Source organism: Corvus cornix, chromosome 13 (genome assembly GCF_000738735.6).
Source record: "Corvus cornix cornix isolate S_Up_H32 chromosome 13, ASM73873v5, whole genome shotgun sequence".
NCBI lineage: Eukaryota > Metazoa > Chordata > Aves > Passeriformes > Corvidae > Corvus > Corvus cornix.
Genome location: NC_046343.1, coordinates 14797890 through 14817794, shown reverse-complemented (window position 1 = coordinate 14817794; position 19905 = coordinate 14797890). Strand labels below are relative to the sequence as shown.

Here is a 19905-nt window from a genome sequence, read left to right as displayed (position 1 = left end):
CAGGTATGACAGTGACATCTGCAGCCAGGGGCTCCCGCCTCTCCGAGGTGCTTGGAGTCGCCTGAATCCCTGTCCCTGACACTCAGCTTTTACCCTGCTGTGGATAGATTTTTAGAAAGCAAAGTCCAGGGAAGGCATCAGCACAGCAAAGCTGTTCCGAACACTGTTAAACTAACACTAACTGCCACCATGGTTAATCTGTACCAAGGTCAAATTCACAAATCGGCAGGTTAGCTTCAGTTCCAGATGGAAATTAGATCATCAATTAATTAAATCATCACTTTGATACAGAAAGAAAACTGCAGAGGACTCAGTCCTCGTAAATCTTGCAGAAGCCTTTGAGAAGGTGGCTCTGTATTTTATTTGGAAGAAGTTGACTGAAGAAATTCAGATCCATAGTGTGATAGTGTGAACAACTTATCGCCCCCTGCCTAAGCCATAACCCCCGAGCTGAGCTGGGCACTGCCATGTCCACTGTGTCCCCAGCAAATGTTGCAGCTCAGCATTAACCTCTGCTTCAACAACCAGGGGTTTGAGGCTTCCCATATACCACAATTGACTGATGACTATTTCGAGTCTCTTAGGACTTTGAAACCCAAAACCCACTTTAATTTTATGAGTAATTTTATGGGACAATCTTTAGGGCGGTGAAAGCTGGAAACTTCTCCTTCAGGTGCCTTGACCTTATGGCTGCTCATCTACCCATGCAGGAGCCCCTCTCCACTTTCATCTGATCACCCTTGAATTCAGAGCTATAAAAAGGATGGGCTGTCTCCCAGCTAATAAAAATAGGAAAAAAGGGAGAGGCAAAGCCAAAGATAAAGGTGTCGTGAGCCTTCCCCTCCTTCACTCTTTGGAACCTCCTGGAGCTGGGGCTGGTGTCTGAACTAGATGGTGAAGTCCTTCAGGCACGGAGCTGCTCGCTGCTGGCTGCCCAGGGTGCATGGACTCACACAGCCTGCTCACTCCCACGTGGGATGGGATGAAGAGCTTGCAGGACGGGCAGTGCAGGGCTCCTGAATCAGGGGGCAGCTTAATAGGGTCTTCATTGCATGTGGGCCAAAGGAAAACCGGGCTCCTGGCCTGAGAAACTCCTGAATTCCCACGCTCCAGCTCTGCTGGGGCCTTGGGGTCTCCTCCCATGCAGTTAAGTGTGTGTGTCCATGTGTTTCTCCTTGTGCCTACGTGGGAGAAAACGTAGATATGCTGCAAATGGATGCTAATGGTTCCAGCCACAAGGGAGGTTTAATCTGTTCTTCATCTGTCCACGCATCAGGGTGACTAAATTCAGTGCCAGGTGCAGCATTACAGAATGGGGGCTTGTGCCCCCCTGACAGTCATCAGGACCTGGCACAGGCACCTCTGGGTCTTGCTTGCTCCCAGATAATCAGTTCCAGCATCATTTCCCCATCTCTGGCATCTATGAGCAGACATAGACTGCATTCCTCAGTCTTTGCTCATCCCTTTCCGTTGACTCTGGCATTACATCCACCGACAAGTCACATCCACTGGCACCTTCTCCTCCACCTGCCCAAGAAGGAACCTAAAAACGCAAATGCTTCCTTCACCCCAAATCTGCTCTCCACGGAGGGGCCCGGCAACCTCTCTGACAACAACCAGCAACGTGTCATTTGTTTTTATTACTCTAGGAGGGCAGGCTGCTGTGCGTGACCAAGGAAACCGAGAGCGGGCTGCCCTTGTGAACTTGCCGAGTGCCTGATGGAGATCGGGAGGAGAAGAGAGCTGGGGGAGTAGGAAAAACATTACTTCTCTCCTGCTTATTGGCCAAGGCAAGATTGATTGACTGTACTGGTGATAGCATAGCACGCATCAAGGTAGGCACAAAATTGTGGTGAGCACTAGAAAACCACCAGCCGTGGGGATGAACTTAATGTGAGGGAAGACATATGAGGTGGATGCGGATTTTGTGTTGAGCTGGGGAGCGGTGTGGCTCCCTGTGGCAGGAAAGGGAGAGGAGATGAGTCTGACACAGAGCACAGAGGCGTGTGATGGCACTGGCTGGTCACTTGACAGAACAGGTCTGGCCTCATTCTGCCTCCCTTTTGAAGTCTCCAGCATTTATAGCCAGTGCTAGAGAGAAAAACACACTTCTAGGATGCAATTCACTTCCTCAAATCAGCCAAGAGGTGTGTCCAGAGGTTACTTCACAGGTGGAGGCTTCCTCCCTTGCCAGCTGAAGCCCTGCCCAGCAGATGAGATGCTCCCAGGCAAAGGGCAGGTCTAGAAAAGGACCTGAAGAACAGGGGGGTGGCTGGGAGGCACACTGGGAACGGTGATGGGAAATGGGAAAACACCACGGTACTGGCTCGAAGCCTGAGCAAGTGGCTGGGGGTGGCCGTTGTCATATGGTGCCGTGCACAGGCCAGCTGGAGGGATGGCAGAGGAAGGCTCAAGGTAAGGGCTTGTGAAGAGAAGAGGAGCTGGAGGTGTTTTATGGTAACATAAAGTCGGTTTGGTACCAACAGTTCAGTTTTGCATGATGGTGGTGGCTCCAGTGCTATTTCCCACTGACAGATATTCAATCCAGCATCATTTACATAAAGGACGTGGAAATTATTTTTTGGATAATTCTTTGTCTAGAAAGCCTCAAAAATCTGCCTCGCAATTCACCTAAATTTGATGCTTTCAGCCTTCATTTTCCCAAAACTGAGGGGAAAAACATTCAGTTTGAGGGGGAAGGTTAATGAAGCAGCATTTCCCTGCTGCTGACCTCCACCGTCTGAATTTCACCACATCCTAGACCGAGCAAGGCAGCGGCTCAGGAAGAAGCTGGGGTGTTAAGGAGGCCAAGGGCGTCTGGGTGGTGGGAGGCTGCTCTGGGAGCTCCCTGCCGGGGCGAGGAGCGGCGTGAGCGGGGCCGGGGACCCGCGTGGCACAGCCGGTCCCTCCGCCTGCCTGCGCGCTGCTGGCCCCGCAGCTTCCTCTGGCAACGCCTTGCGCAGGCTATTTTTATGCTGTGTGAAAAAGCGAGTCCTTCTGCGAGCTGAGGGAATGCGGCGTGGAGAGGGAAAGTGAATTAGTGAAGGTCACAGGCGGAATGTCGCTGTGCGCACGGCTGGGGCAGAGCGCGGGGAGCTGAAGGGGATGGCGAGCGGTCTGGGAAAGGGGCTGGGCTGCGTGGAAAATGGTTGTGGAGCAGCTCCACGTTCCACCTCTGCCTTCCCGGGGAACATCCCGGCGCCGTGGCCCTGCCAGCACGGGGGAGCAAGCTGGCTGCGCGCACCTACTCCTGCGCTGCTCGCGGGTGTTGGTGGAGCATCAGCCGCTCCACGGGCTGGAACCGGGGTTTACGTGCGGCATAAAAAGTAATGATCGCGCTCTCCCGCTAAATCACACGCAGCCAGGCTGGAAGTGGAAGCCGCTCCTGTCCGCAGTGGCAAAAGGTTCTTACAAGGGAGAGCCCAAATAGCTCCCGGAGGCGAGAAGCAGCCTTTTTCCCCTGCTGGAATCATGAGGGGAGCAGTGCCCAGCGCCACGGCCCTGGGACACGGCCAAAAACCACAGCCACTTCTGCGACATCCCTCTCCCCACGCTTTTCCCTCTTCCTCTAAAGCAACGGTTTTCCTGAGAGCAGCAGGGAAAGGTGAACGCAGAAGATGCCCTGCCTGCACATCCCTGCTGGCAAGTGGGAATTCGGGATCTGGACCACGCTTGGGCTTTCCTCGCTTGGTTCAGCCAAGTGAAAAGTTGGCCATGGTGCTCCTCCCCTTCATGCAGGGTTTGGATGGGGATGGGAGCCCAGGCAAGGGAAGCGCATCCCTCTGCTCCCGCTGCCACGCCGCGAGCGGCTCCGTCCCGCAGCGCATCGCGTCAGGGTACCGCGGGGAGCTGGCGTGCTCCCGGCAGCCTCCTGCTTCTGGGGGACGCTGGAGGCACAGTTCCCATCACTTTCCCATCTCGGAGCAGATTTATGAGCCTCCCAAAAGCTCTCCTGCAGCCCTCCAGGAAGGCTGGGGCTGGGGGCTGGCAGGGGGGGGGCTGTTTGCGGGGAATTGTGAATCTACTTTCTTACACGGCTGCGTACCACTGTGCAACGGTAATCCCCTGAGCAGGGTGAAACGGAGGCCTAGCTACCATGACCTCCTCTGTAGGTTTCCATGGATACCATGTACTATAAATAAAAAAAGGAATTTCAAACCAGTTTTCAATCCTGCTTAGTGGGAATAGGAAACCTCTTTTGAATTTAGTTTCCTATCTCACCTTACGGGGGTTATTTTGCAGCCTGTTTGAAACAAATAATTACCCCTTCAGCCAGGAAATTACCACCAATCTTACCTATTTACTTCCAAACACTCGGCTAATTAGCACATTGGGGAGAGCTGCCTATTTGCACGCTGGAGATGGGAGGCTTAGTGTCTTTATTTTGGTGGTGCTGGGAGAAAGGACGCGGGGCCAAGGGTCAGCGAGGGGCGTCAGAGCCCTCCGAAGAAAAAAATAATAAAGAGAGCAGGAAAGCTGTAAAACTCGAAACGCCGAGATGCCGTGTGAATTAGCGTGCAAGAAGCCCCGGCAAAAAAGGGAATATTACATCTGCATCCTTTTGCAATGAATCAGAGTCATGCTGCAGATTTTGTCTGGCATACTGGGTCTCTGGAGGATAGAAAATAATTTGGTCGCAGCAGTGGGAGGTGTGTGTGCGTGGAGAAGGGAGTTGCTTTCCAACAGCCTGCTGTGGTGAGAACATGCCTGACACTTCATTCCTTTCCAGTTAATGCAGCGAGGCCGGGAGGAAACTTAACCCTCTAATTGCTAAAGTGTACCGGGGACTTGGGAAAGTCCTTGGAAAGCAAACGGGGCTCCCGGGGTTGGTCTCCCCTGGCCCGGCACTGCTGGCAGACAGCTGAGGGATTTGCCCAAATGGCGGGTGGTGGGGGCAGGGGAAATGCTAATTTGAAACAGGCGCTGGCGAGCAGGGCCGGAGGACAGAGAGGTTGTGTTTGTCAGACCTCTGGGCTGGCAATGGGCCGGCCAAGTCCAGTCCGTCACAATGCTGGGTCTGAGCCAGCTGGACACGTGGTGGCTCGCGGAGGGGTCTCACGGTCTGGAGTTCCCAAATGGTTCTGCTGCCCAAGCTCAGCTCTGTTGCTCCATGATCCTGGATCACCGGCACTGAAAAACCCAAGTGCTTTCCATTTTTTTCCACCACCACACCCATGTTATGTCCCCCCACCTCCCTACACGGCTCCTGCTGCTCTGGCCACCCAGCACAGCCCTCACAGCGGGGTGCTGGCGGGGGTGACCCACAACTTCCACTGGACAAGGGAGGGAGGGCAGGTGAAGGATCCGTGAGCACAGGCTGGGCAGCCCCATCTGCTGCAGCCCCATCCATCTGTGGCTGCCGGGGCTCTGCTCCCCGCTGCCATCCCTCGCTGGTCTCTGGGAGGCTGTTCCCAGCAGGCACAGCTCCGTGTGTGAACCAGCTACCAGGAGCGCACTGTCCCTTCGCCCCGCTCACCCCAGCAAGGGTCTGCCACAGAGCACAGGACTGGGACTGAGAGAGCATAAGCTCTCCACAGCTGGGAAGGAGGAGGAAGAGGAGGAGGAGGAGGAGGAGGAGGAGGGAGGGATGCACAAAGCACCCGGGGCTCAGCCAGAGCCTCGTGTGCAATACGGGTAAGCTCTGCTCAAAGCTTGTCCATAATGTTTAATAGCACAGGATGATCACGGGCATCTGACTTGGAGCCTGTTCGCTGCTGCCCTCCTAAAGCTCCTTATTAGCATTTCCAGGACATTGATGTTGTGCTCGGATATACGGGAAGGCACTCATAAGTTACAGAGCAGCAATATATCAACGTTAGAGAAGGGCCCATTTAAGCTTAATATCAGAGGCTGGGTTTTTCTGGAGTCAGGTGTCTTGTTCCCATTGAAATTCAACAGGAGTTGGAGTCTGCTCCCAGGGCTTCTCTGAAAGTCCCAGACTTAATTAGTATTTATCTTAATTAGGGGGATGTTACCTGCTCTGGGAACCTCATGCTATCTGCTGTATTCATCCCCACAGCACCCTGGGAAAGGGCTCCCAGCCCTTTCTGCAGTGGGGGACTGAGACACATGGTGGCTGCTGCTGCCAGCCTGCCACTCAGCAGGGAGCAGGAAACATCTTCTGGGGGGCTGAGAGGGTCACAGCACTGCCCCCCTGCCTTTCTGGGTCATGTTCTCTCGGGAGGCCAGATTAGAACATGCAGGAGAACAGAGCGAGGTCGCTTGATGGGGTGCAGCAGGAGGATGCTGAGCCCCCCTCGCTGCCTGCCTGGGCCCCGGGGGCATTTTCAGGGAGACCTGGGTGGACACAGAGGTGGCCCAGCCCTGGCTGTGCTCTGGAGCGCCGCTGCTCGTTCACCATCTTCAGGCCAGGCCACAAATCGCAGGGCAGAGGATGGGAGGGTGGGGAAAGGAGAAAATCTGTGTGTTTTTTGGTTTTTTTGGTTTTTTGTTTTTTTTAATTTAAAAAAACTCAAAGTCACCGGCTTGGGAAGAGCTTAGAAACCTGATCTGGTCTGAGCCATAAACAGCCAAGAAGGACAAGCCATGGGGCTCTCTTGGCAAGCGGAATCTCACCCACGCCCTCCTGCAGAGGCAGGGAGAGGCAAACGAGTCCAAACAGCTCTGAGGTCCTCTTGGCATGGACTTTCCAAGGGCAGAGAAACTGAAATCTGAGCCCCTGCCGCCTGCCCTCAGCCCCTGCTGCTCCGCAGTGCCGGGAAGGATGGGGTTCCCCACCACGGTATCCCTGTCCTCCCCCCTGCCTGGCATGAGGGGTGGGGTTAGGATTCCCAGCTGGGCTGGCAGCTTCAGGGAGGGGGTTTGGAACAGGAACAAGCCAGCTGTCCCTTGGCAGAGCCATCAAACACGGTGACCTCCCCCGTGGTACTTCAGTGGGTGGGATGCGAGGCCTCGGGGGGCTGGCAGTGCCGTGCAATGGGGACCTCCGGGGCACAGTGGGGACCTCCAGGGATGTCCTGGGGATGCTCAGGGGATGCAGATGCAGCGTGACCCAGGGATTAGGGCAGTGGGTGCCGACAGGAGGAAAGAGAGGATGAGCATCTCCCTCCTCCCACTGGGAAAGCTGCCTCCGGGCAGAGCTGTGAGCCCGGACAGGCTGTGCTGGCAGATATCTCCAGAGGATCAGCCTGGCCCACAGGGCTTTGGGCCAAGGGCTTGGGGGGGGGATGGTGAAAGGCAGCAGGAAGCTCATGGCTTGCCCGCAGAGCATGCTGGGCATGGCACAGGCAGTGCTGATGTCCGGACAGAGGCAGGAGAAAAGGGACTCCAGAGAAGGGCAGGAGTGGGATGAGCCATCTGCAAACACCCACCAACAGTGGGACAAGGAGCAGGGAGCAGGTCTGCTGGGAGCAGGGACAGCGGGAGGCTGGGAGCTGCCACATCTGCTGCCAAGTGCCAGGTGGGTCAGCCTGCAGCTGACCTTAGGGACATTTTTGGTGGTCTGGTGATGGTGACTCGATCCATGGGTCAGGGAAGATGTCTGAGCTGGGCTTGACTGCCATGGTGCTGAGCATTCAGCTGCTTATCAGGAGGTCAGGGAAGGGACAGGAGGGGACATCTGTTGCCCCACTGGACCTGTGGGCAGGTCTTTCTCCAGCTCTCCTCCATTAACTGCATGTCCTGGAGAGCAGGAATGGTTTTCCAGATTTGCTTGTGAACTGTAGGGCTGGAGTTTGAGAAAGGGTTGGGGCAGAAATGTCTCTTGAAGGGAACAAATGTGAGTTTATAATGAAGAGGAAGGGGGAATTAGTCACTGGGGGTGAATAGCCCCAAAATGCAGTCCCAAAATATTGCAGAGATTCCTTCATTGACCAGTTGGTTCCCGACTTTGAATGTTCGTATCTCCCTTCTCCACTCTGTTTTTTTCACTCACCCTGGGAGAAGAATGGCAAAAGTTTCATAAGGAAAGGGAAGCTCTCAGGAACTAAGGGTTGATGTTGAATGGCCTGATGAAAATTCCTGGAAATGTTAACATAGCAGAGCTGCAATCAGGAGCTATATCCCCACAAATAACACGGAAAGCTGTGGGAAGATCATTCCTTCCAGGTCCCAGGGACACAGGAATACAACAGGTGGCTCTGAATTTAATACTACCATTAAACAACCTCCTTTATTCAGCCAGGAGAAATGTGGTGGCTGGAAAGATGGACGACTCCACCGTTTCATTCTGCTTCATGCAGAGCTACCATTACCTCGCTCGATATTTTATGGAAGGCTCGCCGGGCTGAGCCTGTAGGCTTCGAAATCATCGACAATGTGCTAATGTAAAGTTGCTTGAGCTTATGGAAGATTTTGAAGGCCTGGATTCCATGTGTTGAGACTGGCACCATATCAGAGGAACAGCTGAGTATATGGAGCAGGGAAGCTACGTGTAAGTTATCCAGCAAGGAGAGAATCTGCCTGGGGCTGCAATCCTGGGTGCTGTGATGGGGAGGGGAGGCAGCGGTCCCGGCTGGTCCTTTCTCACCATGCAGACAGGCTGGGGCTTTGCTCCACAAGAGCGAGATTATCCTCTTGGTGGACACTGTCCTGGGCAGCTTTGTCCCGTTTATTTGCAGGCCAGGCAGCAGTGCAGAGCTGGGGCTGCGTGGAGGCCATGATGGGATGCGCTGTGGTGCGAAGGAGGAACGTGTGTCTTCCCTCTGCTGCGGGACAGTGCTTTGGCTGCCGTCGCAAATGCCAGCCCACAGAAGTGGCTCTGGGGCCACAGGGAGAGGGATGGGACTTTTAGAAAATCTAATTTAAGCTTGGCAAGCACTTCCCTCTGAAGGAGGTCATCTCTTCTCCAGGGTGGCCAGGAGGGAGAAGCTCCTGCCCGGAGCAGCTGCCTGCCCTGCTCAGAGGGAAGGATACTGGCCCAGTGCCTTCAGGCACTGCCTGGAAACCCCTTGGAGGCAGTGCTAAAGGGATGAAATTTCCTTACCAATTCCCAAGCTGCTCTGACAAAGATCCCAGGAATACCCAGGTCTGCAGCGAGGTCCTGCCCCACCACCAGGGACTTCATTCACCCATGTGGAGCAGAAATAATTGTCCCTCAGCTACCCAGGCTCACTGCCTGCCCCATTGCAGGAGGCACTAAAGCAGAACAGCTGGATGGATCTTGGTGGTGTATGGAAGGCTTGGAACAATCCAGGCTCCTGTCACGGGTGGTGCCGGCTCACCAGGATAGGCAAGGAGCTCACCATCTCTGGAGTGACATATGAAGCAGTGGTGGGTGGCTGGGAGTGGGTCTGCAGGCAGGGGGACAAGCTTTTGTGACAACGAGCTTTGAACTCTTGCAAACACCACAATCCCACCTGAACTGGTTTTCCTGGGAACTCTGGAAGACTCCACGGCATCCTGGCACCATGACCAACATGACGCTGCTGCTGGGGACAAGCTGAAGCTTTTGTCTTTCCTGGGTGAGTGAACAAGCTGAAGGCTTTAGGTACAGCCACCAGCATCCTTCCTTCTGGAGCAGGTCACCCCTGGCCACCAAGCCAGGCTGCTCCTTCCCCAGAGCAGTTTGTGAAAATGAATTTTTACACTGGCCCAACGCAGTTGGGCTAAAAGAGCTGCCTCACTCATCCAAGCTCTTTGGGAAGGCTCTTGGGCTGGGGCTTTTGCTGTCCTTAGAAGGGGCCACCAGGATGTGTGAGTGGAAGTGAGAAATGAGATTTCCCGGGAATAATCCTCCTACATGAAACTCAGTGGCATCTGTGAAAAGTCCCGTGTGCACCAAGACGATCCACGTGAGGGAGCGTAGAGAGATGTCTGGAGTGCAACCATGTCCTATTAATTTGCTCATAACCATTAGGGTCAGGGTCAGTGGGGTGTCCAGGCTGACCAGAGAGAGAGGCACCATGGGCCTGGATCACACAGCTGAGCTCAGCACAGTACAGGGCAGATCGTGTCACAACCAGAGGCAGAGCCCATCCTGAGCCTCCCTAGAGCCACTCTCTGCACTGAGGGCTCCTGAATTGGCTGCCACCTTCCAGGAATCGGGTTATTTTGTGACAACCCAATGAGGACCTCTGCTTGAGAGCCCAGCAGTGACCAGAAAGGTGAATAAAAATAAGAGACTTCATGGGAGAGACTGCATAGAAGGATGTCAGGAGTCTCACAAAGGCGTTAGGCAGGCGGGGGGTGTCACCGTGACCTCGCCTGGAGCGCTGTGGGCAGGGCTGCACATCCCACCTCACAAATGACAGTCACAGGCACAGATCTGGAGGAGGGCTGGGAAAATAGCTCCAAGACTGGCAGACCCTGGGGCTTTTATATGCACAAGCTTGGGCCCATTTGGCTTACAAAGCTCTGGAAGTCCTGAATCCAGCTGGTTGTTTCTGGGGTGACTGGAGCCAAAGGCTTGCTCCAGTGTTCGGGGAAGTCAGCTGGACTCCATCTGAGTGCTCTGACCTGCAGTGACATGGGCTGGTTAAAACCTGACAAGGGATGCTCTGAAGTAGAAAACTTCTGCCTACATCAGACCAGGAAGGTGTTCCCAGCTCCATGCTGTGGGTCAGCATTGTGCTGTCTGTATTTCCTTAGGCGTCTGTTAACAAGCCACTGCTAAACAGTGATAATCCTCCCGCTGCCAGCCCAGGTCTGAGTGTTTGCGGCAGCAGGATAATGTCCCCAGCTAGAGAGTGTGTTTGGAGCCCGTGCAATGGCCCACTTAAATCCACGTGAGACTTGAGGGGTCTTGGCAAAGGAGCAACCTAAATCAAATTAGGAAGACAAGGGGATGCTCCCATGGGCCACCGCCTCGGAGTGAGCCCACAGGACTTGAAACAATGATGTTTCCTTTGCCATGGAACAGTAGAAATAGGTAATCCAGATTAGTTGCTAAGTGCCTCCAGGAGGTAGGATTAGTAAAAGGAAGAGTCTGCAGCACTCAGCTGGCAGAATCTCACCAGCACAAAGGTATGGCTGTAACGGTGCCTTTGCAAGTGTCTGCCTGGACTTAGGGGGCAAATCATGGGAATGACCATGAGAAACTCTCCAAGGGCCACAGAAGCAATGCTTATGTGTATAGGAGATGTCTGTGAGTCTGCAGCACCTTGGCTCTCACTCCAAACACCATGATTAAAGCAGTGAGCTTACTAATTTTGGTGTTGTTTTGGCATAAAGCATTTGCTGCATCAGTAGATGTTTGAATTCACACAGACAACATGAGCAATAAAATGGTATTTCGTACGTCAGGTTTGTTTTCGCTTTAGAGAACTGGTCAGAAATGGAAATTTCTGTTTGAAGACGTTTGAATTCCCAGTTATCTGGGTCCTACATAAGTCAGGAATTCTGATGAGCTTTCAGAGGCAAAGCATCTGCCCTTCATGGAAGTAGATTGGTTCTGCACAACAACAGTGCTCAGCAGTTAAGGGTACCTGTTTTGACTCCATCCTTGGTTCAGCTTGGTGTCTGACCATACCTTGTTCTGCTTCTCTCCCTGGGGCTTCTTTCCTGTCTGCTCATCTGGAGAGCTCATCGAGACTGGGTGACGCCAGATCCAAAGGAAATGAACCTGTGCACCACCTAACCCCTGGTCCCAGGGTGAACATGGCATCCCACTGTGGAAGACACCCCCCAGACACCAGGAGCAGTGTTAGAGACGAGATCTGTGCTGTTCTCTCCAAAAACACAAAGCTCTGGAACATTGATCTGCTTGTACTGAAATCATTGTTGCTTTTGAAGTAGCTCTACTGGAGGCAATGTTTGTGCCTCCAGGGCCCTCCAAAAACTAGAGGAGGCAGCAAAAAAATCAATGGGGGTTAGGTGGGGGAGTTTTCTGAGCTGCCTTTCCCAGTGCTCTTGGCTGTTGATAGGAGTCTTTGGGGTGCCACGTAGCCTGGTGAGGTGTGGGCACTTTGCCTCCATCAAAGGTGGGGAGAAACATCTGCAATACAGGGCTTGGGGGGGGGGACAGAAATAGAGGCCACAAGGTATGGGGGTCAGTCTTCCCTTACAGGAAGGAGGTGAAGAGTCTGACTCTCAATTCCTTTAGGCAGAATAACCAACAGGAGAGAGGGTCCCTGCAGGTCAGCAGTGTTTGGACGGGAGCTGTGTGTGTGTTGGGGAGCAAATGGGGGAACCTGAGAATCAGGTGTCTTTGCTTGAAGACACAGGTGTTTGAGCAATACCCCTACCCAGTGCTGCACAGAGATCACTGCCCTGGCCTAATGCCCCTCCTTGTTGGCATCAAGTGGTCAGGGACTGCAAAGTGCTAGTCCAGCCCTTCCCAGGGGGATGAGCTGCTGCAGGATCCTCTCTGATACATCCCTTCCCTGCCCCTTCCAACCAGGCACAGCAGTGGTGGAGCCCCCAGAGCCTGATGAGGAACCAGAGCATGTGCAAACCTGCTCCTTGTCCTTCCCTGCCAGTGTGATTTGGACTGGGACCTAACCCCAGCCGTCATCTCTGCCTGGGATAAAGGGAGTTTGTTTCTGCCTTAGCTCATTGCAGTATCTCCTGCTGGCAGACTTTCCAATTAGGGAGCCAAGTGGGAGTCAGGAGAGACCCCAGGGTGGATTTCACACTCACTCTTTATTTATATGTAAACCTGGATGCAGGGCTGAGCTGCTGAGAGTGGGAGCAGGAGCACCGAGGGGGAGAGGCCAGCCCGGAGAACAGAGGTCTTTGCAGCTCTCATTTGCAGTGTGTGGGGGACAGAGCTGAGAGAGAGGCAAAGTCTGGCTCATCTCTCCCACTGCTTTAGCTCACGGGCTCTTCCCAGACCTTGTTTGTGTCTCCCAGAATGGCACTTGAGCATCTTTGAATGCTGGGGATGGTAAGTTCTCCCCTGTTGACAGATTTGAGAGTCCCTCTGTGCCCCAGTAGCCACGTGGAGCATGGAGGTGCATGGCCTGGCTCAGGTGGGTTTGGGGTCTGATCCTGCATGCTTCCACTCTTGTCTTTGGCATTCCAGTACCCCAGAGCTGAGCCCCGAGTGTCTCTGCTGTACCCGACATCGATGGTGCTTCTGGCCCTATAGAGCAGTAGCAGAAGCTGGCCAGCAAGGGAAACATGGGCAGAGGAAGATGGCACAGCTGGAGGGCACATGGACCACAGTCATGGGGCAGGGAGCAGTGGATGCCCCAGGCAAGGCTGGAACACCATCCCTCCAGGCCTTCCCCATTCTCTGCTCCCTTCCGTTTCCATTGGGTGGGACCCTTTCAAACTGCCAAAAAACACTGGCCTTCCTCTCTATTTAAAAAAAATATTTAATGAAGGCAAACAGATATGAGGTTAAAACCTGGAGGGAGCAATTCTTCCCTGGCCAAAAAGGATCAAACCTTGCCGGTGTGGGCAGCCTGTGTGTGAGTACCCACCACTCGGGGGGGCTGAGCCCCCCAAAAAGGCAGCTCTACATTGAACTGTTCTGGTCACCAGGGCCTCTTTGCCAGGCTCGCACAAGGGCTGTTTTCCAGGTGCTGTTGCTGTGCTTTACGGTGTGATTATGGCTGCACAAACAGTTCCACTGGCTCAGCTGCTCCCTCCCCTCCTTCCCTTTGTCTGGGAAAAGCGATGTCTCTCCAGCTAGTTTTTGCTGGCATCTGAGCCAGATGACAACTCCAGGAGATCAAAACACAGCATTGGTGGGTTGGTCACTGTCATGACAAGATTTTGGTCGGCTGGTTGGGTGCTGAGTTAAGCTGGGTGCTTAGTTAAGCTTGGTTTAGCTTGTTTGCTAAGCAAAGCACCTCTTGGGTGGGAACAAGGACATGCAGGCTCAGCACCTGGTTTCCAACTCCTTGTCTTGCATCAGGGGAGTGTTTGCTACCTGGCCATTCTGTTCCTCACTGGAATAGGGGTAACAGGATTTCTTAGCTTGGCAGGTGTGCCGGAAAGATAAATTCAGCAGTATTTGGAGGGTATCTCAAGACTCCAGCTTTATTGCGAGCCACAGCATTTCTCATCCACACCACTGAACTGCAGCTACCTCTCATGAGCAGGCAGAGCAGGAAGAGACACCTGCGGGGTGGCTGAGAAATCCAGGAAAAGATGAGCAGCAAAGGGAATGTGAGCAGGGATTGCTCATGCTCCCTCCCAGTTGAGAAGCAGGGGCATGAGGCAAAGGCAGTGAGTTGAAGCAGATGGATGGGAGCAATTTTTCAAGGAACGTGCTGTGGTGTTGTGGAACTCCTTAATAAAGGGCATCAAAGCATTAGTGGGGATGCAAGATCATGGAAAATAGACCCACGGCAAAGCAGGCACTCTGCAGACAGCATCTGGATCGGGAAGACCAGAGAGAGACTGGGAAAGCGCTGTGGGAAGTACTGTGTGTTTGTCTTCTTCTTCTATCCCAGGGAAGGATGTATGGGAGGTGTCCTTCCCCTCCAGCTGCTGCTGGGACACGGCCTGGGCAGGACGGGCCTTCGGCCGGCAGTGCCACCGTTCTCATGCAAGGCAAATTCCAGACCCTGAGGTGCAACACCACATAGAAAGAAGTGGAAGCTCACGTGTCACTGTCATCCTGCAGGCTGACACGCACTCCGGGAAGGGCTGTTGCCGTTCACTGAATGGGCAGGTCTGGAATGCAAAGCTGTGGGGTGCAAAACGTGCTCCCAGCCAGGTCTCTGCCTTCGTTTTGTGGTGTTGCAGGTCAACAGGTCATAAAACAGTTTGGGTTGGAAGGGATCTTAAAAACCATCCTGTTTCAACCCCCTGCCATGGGCAGGGACACCTTCCACTGTCCCAGCTTGCTCCAAGCCCCGTCCAACCTGGCCTTGGACACTTCCAGGGATGGGGCAGCCACAGCTTCTCTGGGCAAGGGTGATCAAGGGAGGTCCAGGAACAGCTACTCAGGTGGATCCCTGCCATGCTCAGGTGAAGTGGGTGGACAGCACCTCAACGGGATGCTGCCTGGAGTTGTAAGATGAAATAAATAAATGCGATGGTCAGAACAGGATTCACATACATATGGGTGCAGACCTGTCCCTTAAATCTTTGTCTGTACCTAAAATGGCCTCAAAGCAATGAGGATCTGTGAGCCTATTGCTGATTTTCAGAGCCAGATAAAAGTCCCAGGGAGTCAGCAGGCATCCAGCAACCACGCTGAGTCAGAAAGCACCTTTGGAGACAAAACCCCAGGACCCGAAAGGAGGTGTTGCCAATCTCCTGCAGCCCGAAGTGGCTCCCAGCTGAGCCATTGCGTCCCCTCCCGAGGACCAGGAGAGCCAGCAGCGGGCAGCCCCTTCAGCACTCGGCCACTGCATTATTTAAGGGCCCGGGCGCAATTAGCGAGGCACTGGAGAGCAGCCAGCAGGGACTGCAGGTGTTGGTGCTCCCCAGGGCACGGACACCGGGAACAGTTGGGCTCCACCTTCCTGGCTTGCAGCTCTCAAGGGCACTCCCAAAAATAGGCTGCTGCAATCACCTTGGCCAGAGACCCTGCTGACACAAATCACCCTGGCAGAGCGGTGGGAGGAGGAAAACATTGTGATTTGCACAGAGAAGACAGAGATGACAACTCTCCTCTCCACAGACCCAGTCCGTCTGGAGGGGTACTTCTGGACCAGTGCACCGTGGATGTAATCATCCTAACCCCACCAGTTTATCTTATTCCTTCCTTGTAACACCAGCTTTCGCCCACCACTCCTGGCCCTACTGGATCCTGTTTTGCTGCCCTGTCTCAGCACCAGCCAAACCTGTTTTGCCGTAGAGCCCCTGGCAGAAGCGCGGAACTGCCAGCAGCAGGTGCTGAATGTTGCTTTCCCACTGTAATTAGCAGGCTGAGCTCCTCTCCGCGGCTCTCTGATCTCTGTTTTCATTGCTCTCTGCAGCTCACAGGAAATGTGATAGGCAGTATCCAGGGTCTTGTGTCAGCAGCAGGCATTGCTAAGCTGAGCACCTTAGCAACAGGCACAGGACGGGGTGGGAATGCTGCAGGCAGAGGTATGTGAGACACCTCTGGGTGGGCACCTCACTGAAGGGACACCTCAGTTCCTAGCTGCTGTGGAGGTTTCCAAGAGCGTTAATGACTCTGAGGAAGGAAAGGAAGGGTCTTCGGGATGCTCTTGCAAAAACCAGTGGCTGTGTCTGTGGCAGGCATTTCCCAAGGACCTGCGTGGTGAGGCTGGCTCAGGTGAGCCTGCCTCCTCCACAGCCACTAAAGCTGTCCCACAAGACACTGCATCACTGTTTTTCTGCAGCAGGCACAGCCTGACTCATCTTTGGGAGGCATCCTCCAAAATGTCACTGCGAACAAACCTGCTTGGTTTCTGTCACTACCTGCCGGGGACTCAGCTGAGGGAGGAGAGAGGCAGGCTGCGGGGCAGGCTTCCAGGCTAGCTCCCATCCCCACTGCTCTCCCAGGATGTCCCTAAATGCCTCCAGGGAGCTGGTTGCCTTCCCAGTGTTGCCTTGCCTCCCGCCCTGCTGCTTCCCTGTGCGTGCCCTAAGGCTCTCTTGTGTCTGGAAGGGGAATTCTTTAGCTGTGACCAAAACTCACTTGATCTGATCACGCCTGGGGGACTGGTGAGGGTGGAAGACACCTTTCTTTGTGCTTCAGGTGGGGGATTTGAAGCCCTGGACCTTCCAAACACAGAGGCTGAAGATAAGACATATCATTGAAAAAGGCTTTGTTCTCTAAAGAGCTCAAAACTGTCGCCTTCACTGTCCCCATTCACACAGGTCCCACAGCTGCCCTTTGGGGCTGTGGCTCAGATCTTTAGTGGCCCAGAAGCCACCAGGACACTTGCCAGATGGCTGTTAGAGCGGAGTCTTTTCCCATCTTCCCTTGGAGACATCCCTACCAGGACACCCTCTCCCTGGTCCACCATCACGTCTCTCAGCTCACTGCTACTCGGTAAATACCTGCAAAACTCAGGATGCCATCCACAGGTCAATCAGTTTGGATTTGGTTCAAAAACAGATCAGAAGAGCTCTTTTCACAGCTAGAGTCTGTGGTAAATACAATGAACATTCAGTTCTTATGTGAGCACCACAAAAGCCAGGACAGACCCCCCCCAACCCCTCTCAGGACCATTTGGAAGAGATGTGCTGGACACACTGTGCTTCCAAAGGATGACAGATCCACGGGGTCACTGGACAGAACATTTTGGGACTGGAGGCAGTAACAATGACATCAGAGAGAGCCTCACTCTGCCTGAGAAAAGGGAAGGAGAGACAGGCTGGGTCCAGATGAGGATGGGGAGGATGCTGCAGGACGTGAATCCCCGGGCAGGAGGGGCAGGAACCCCAGGAGGCTCAGCAGGTCCCTGTAGGAACCAGTGGTCCACCTGGCACTCAGTGTTGGGTGGACAGAGACATTTTGTGGTGAAGGCTTTGCCTTTCTCAGCCTCCCCTTAGGACATCACTTCTACCCCCAAGCCAGGCCCCTCATGACAAAGTTGTCTCCCCCAACCCAGATGGGGAGGGGGTTGGCTGTGCACACCTGTGTGACACAGGAGAAGCCCACGGGAAGGCTGGTCAGTGTGTGGTGGTCTGGGGAGCACACCGGGCATGTCCAGAGGGCTGGGTGAGCCCTCCAGCCTGCTCCGAACAATTCCCAGTAGCAAAGACCTGAGCTGTGCTTAGAGCCCAGGCTGGTGAGCACCTGGCTGGAACCCAGTCAGATCCACCTGAGGCAGGGGCAGGTCCCCGGCTGGGCTGGAGACCTGTGAGAGGGGAGGCAGGAATGGGCTGGGGGTTGTGGACACCCCAGCTGGAGCATCTTTCACGTGGCTGTGCTTCGCTGGGTCTCAGTGCAGACTCTGCCTTCGCACACTGGGCACGTCCAGGGAGCAAAGTCCCTCAGATCCCCAGGGAGAACTGAGGAATGCTGCACACATTAGCCCAGCTGGGGACTGAGCAAGGCCAGGGAGCGAGTCCCTGCATGCCTGGGTCTTCACAGCAACCCAGAAATGGTGCCTTGTGTGCAGTGTTCCCTCACAAGCACTCAGCCCTCCTCTGCTGAGATTCACCGTGGGGGGACGGGCACCAGGAGGAGGAATTTGCTGGGTGTGAGGAAGTGACTTGAGCTGTGGCACAAAAACTCTCTGGGTGGGTGTCATGAGCACACGCTGGGGAGTATCCCGTGGGCCTGAGCTCAGAGCTACATATGCTGCTCCTCTGCCAGCACCAAACATGGCACCTGGCATCTGCTCAGCTCAGACCCCATTGGTACAAGCAGGCGGTAGGTGGAAAGTCCAAGCCCACAGCACAGCCCAGAAAGGTCGTGTTTTATTCTGGCTGATCTCCTTCGCTTGCCTCATCTCCTGGAGGAAAATGAAGTGATAAACAGCCAGCAGCACAGTTTTGTTAAAAACAAACCAGGGCAAACAAACAAGGGATCATTCTCTCTCAGGTTGGTGTGGGGAATTCTGCTGAGAGGAGAGCGATGCTCCAAAGACAGACATCACTCCAAGTCCTGCATGGCCAACAGACAGTGGCCAGCTCCTTGCTGGGACAGCATGGCTGGGCTCAGGGTCTTGATTCCCGGCCAGTGTCCTGGGGAACCTAAACGCTTATTTTACTTTTGCAGGATTCATATTCCTGCGTTTTCCAGGCTCCCATTGAGTGGTCCCCAGTCCCAGGCTTTGCTGAGCCTGCTGTGCCCAGAACAAGGGGCTCTCCCCAGGTGAAGAAAGCTCAAGGACAAAAGGAAGGGATTGGGGACAGTCTGTCTGAGCCCTTGCACAGAGCAGAGCAGGCAGGGACGCAGAGGAGGGAAGCCTGGCAGAGGCAGGGATGGCTGCAGCATTCTGGGCCTTGGAGAGAAGGAAAACAGGACAGGGAGAGCACAGACAGGGATGCTGGGAGGTGAAGACGCACAGAGCGATCACACGCACTTGATAACGTGCAAAGAGGAGGGGAAAGGACAGCGTTGGGCCGGGAGGTGGTGGAGGGGTTGGGGAGCCAGGTGCTCCGCCTGTTTTAATTCTTACCTTCCTCCCCCAAGTGCCAGGATCTCTGAGTCTTTTACGGGGCTTTACGATCCCAGAACCTGGCAAAGCGAGGCACTGAGAAGTTAAGTGAGGCCACCAGAGAAGATGAGAAGGGATTGTGTTACTCTTTTTTCCCCCCTGAAACAAAGCAGAGCTGTCAGTTGACACTTCCCGCGCTGCCCCAGCTCCAGAGGGTTGCTGGGGCCACTTCCAGCAGACAAGAGACGTCACGGCAGAGACAAGAGCTGTGGGGTGAGGCGTGGGATTCCTGCAGTGCAGGATCCTGTGCAAAGCGGTGCCTGGAGTCGATGTCCTCCCACCGGAGCAGGGAGAGGCTCTTCTGCTGCCTGTGCCTCCCGCCAAGCTCAGGGCCGGGAAGCTGCGAGCCCTGGCAGCCTGGAGGCATTCTGAGAACCTGGGTTTGGAGGCTGCCTGCTAGGCAAAAGGTTAGGAAATCAGGCAGGCTGCCACCAAAAGTCTGCCTGACTTTTGGCAAAAGTCTGCCTGAACGATACAGCTCCCTGAAACATTTCAACTTTGACAAATGTGTGGTTTTTGTTGTGCGTGTTTTTTTAAATGAAAAACCCAACTCTGCTGCATTGAAAACTTGCCCGACTGGTCGGAGGACGGTTCAGCCAGTGCGTAAGGAAGCAGGGCAGCAGGCCCTTCTCCCGCACACAGGATGTCTATTGTCCCCGGGCAGAGCAAGAGGATGGCTGGCATTAACCACAGGACCGCACAGGACCGCCTGGGTCATCACAGCTGGAACATCACCTCCATGGGCAGACCCCTACTCTGTGTCTGTTTCAGCTGGCTCTGGCAACCTCCACACCTCCAGCCTGCAGGATGGCTTCCCAGTCCCCAGAGCAGACCCAGACAGGCAGGAAAAGGCTAAATGCGCCTGCATGACCCATCAGCTGGCACTGCAGCACCAGCAGGGTTTTGCTGTCCCTTACCCATCCTTGGGGGAATGGCTGTAAACTGACAGAGGGCAGGGTTAGATGAGATCTTGGGAAGAAAT

At 54.4% G+C, this 19905-nt stretch overlaps 1 long non-coding RNA gene across 1 annotated transcript; it reads left to right on the top strand.

The window, feature by feature from the left end:
• Positions 1-8203: 8203 nt before the first annotated feature.
• On the top strand, positions 8204-11655 carry LOC109145563. Its single transcript, XR_002047010.3, has 2 exons — positions 8204-8392; positions 8580-11655. It is a non-coding gene; the product is annotated as an uncharacterized LOC109145563 (long non-coding RNA).
• The last annotated feature ends 8250 nt before the right edge of the window (positions 11656-19905 follow it).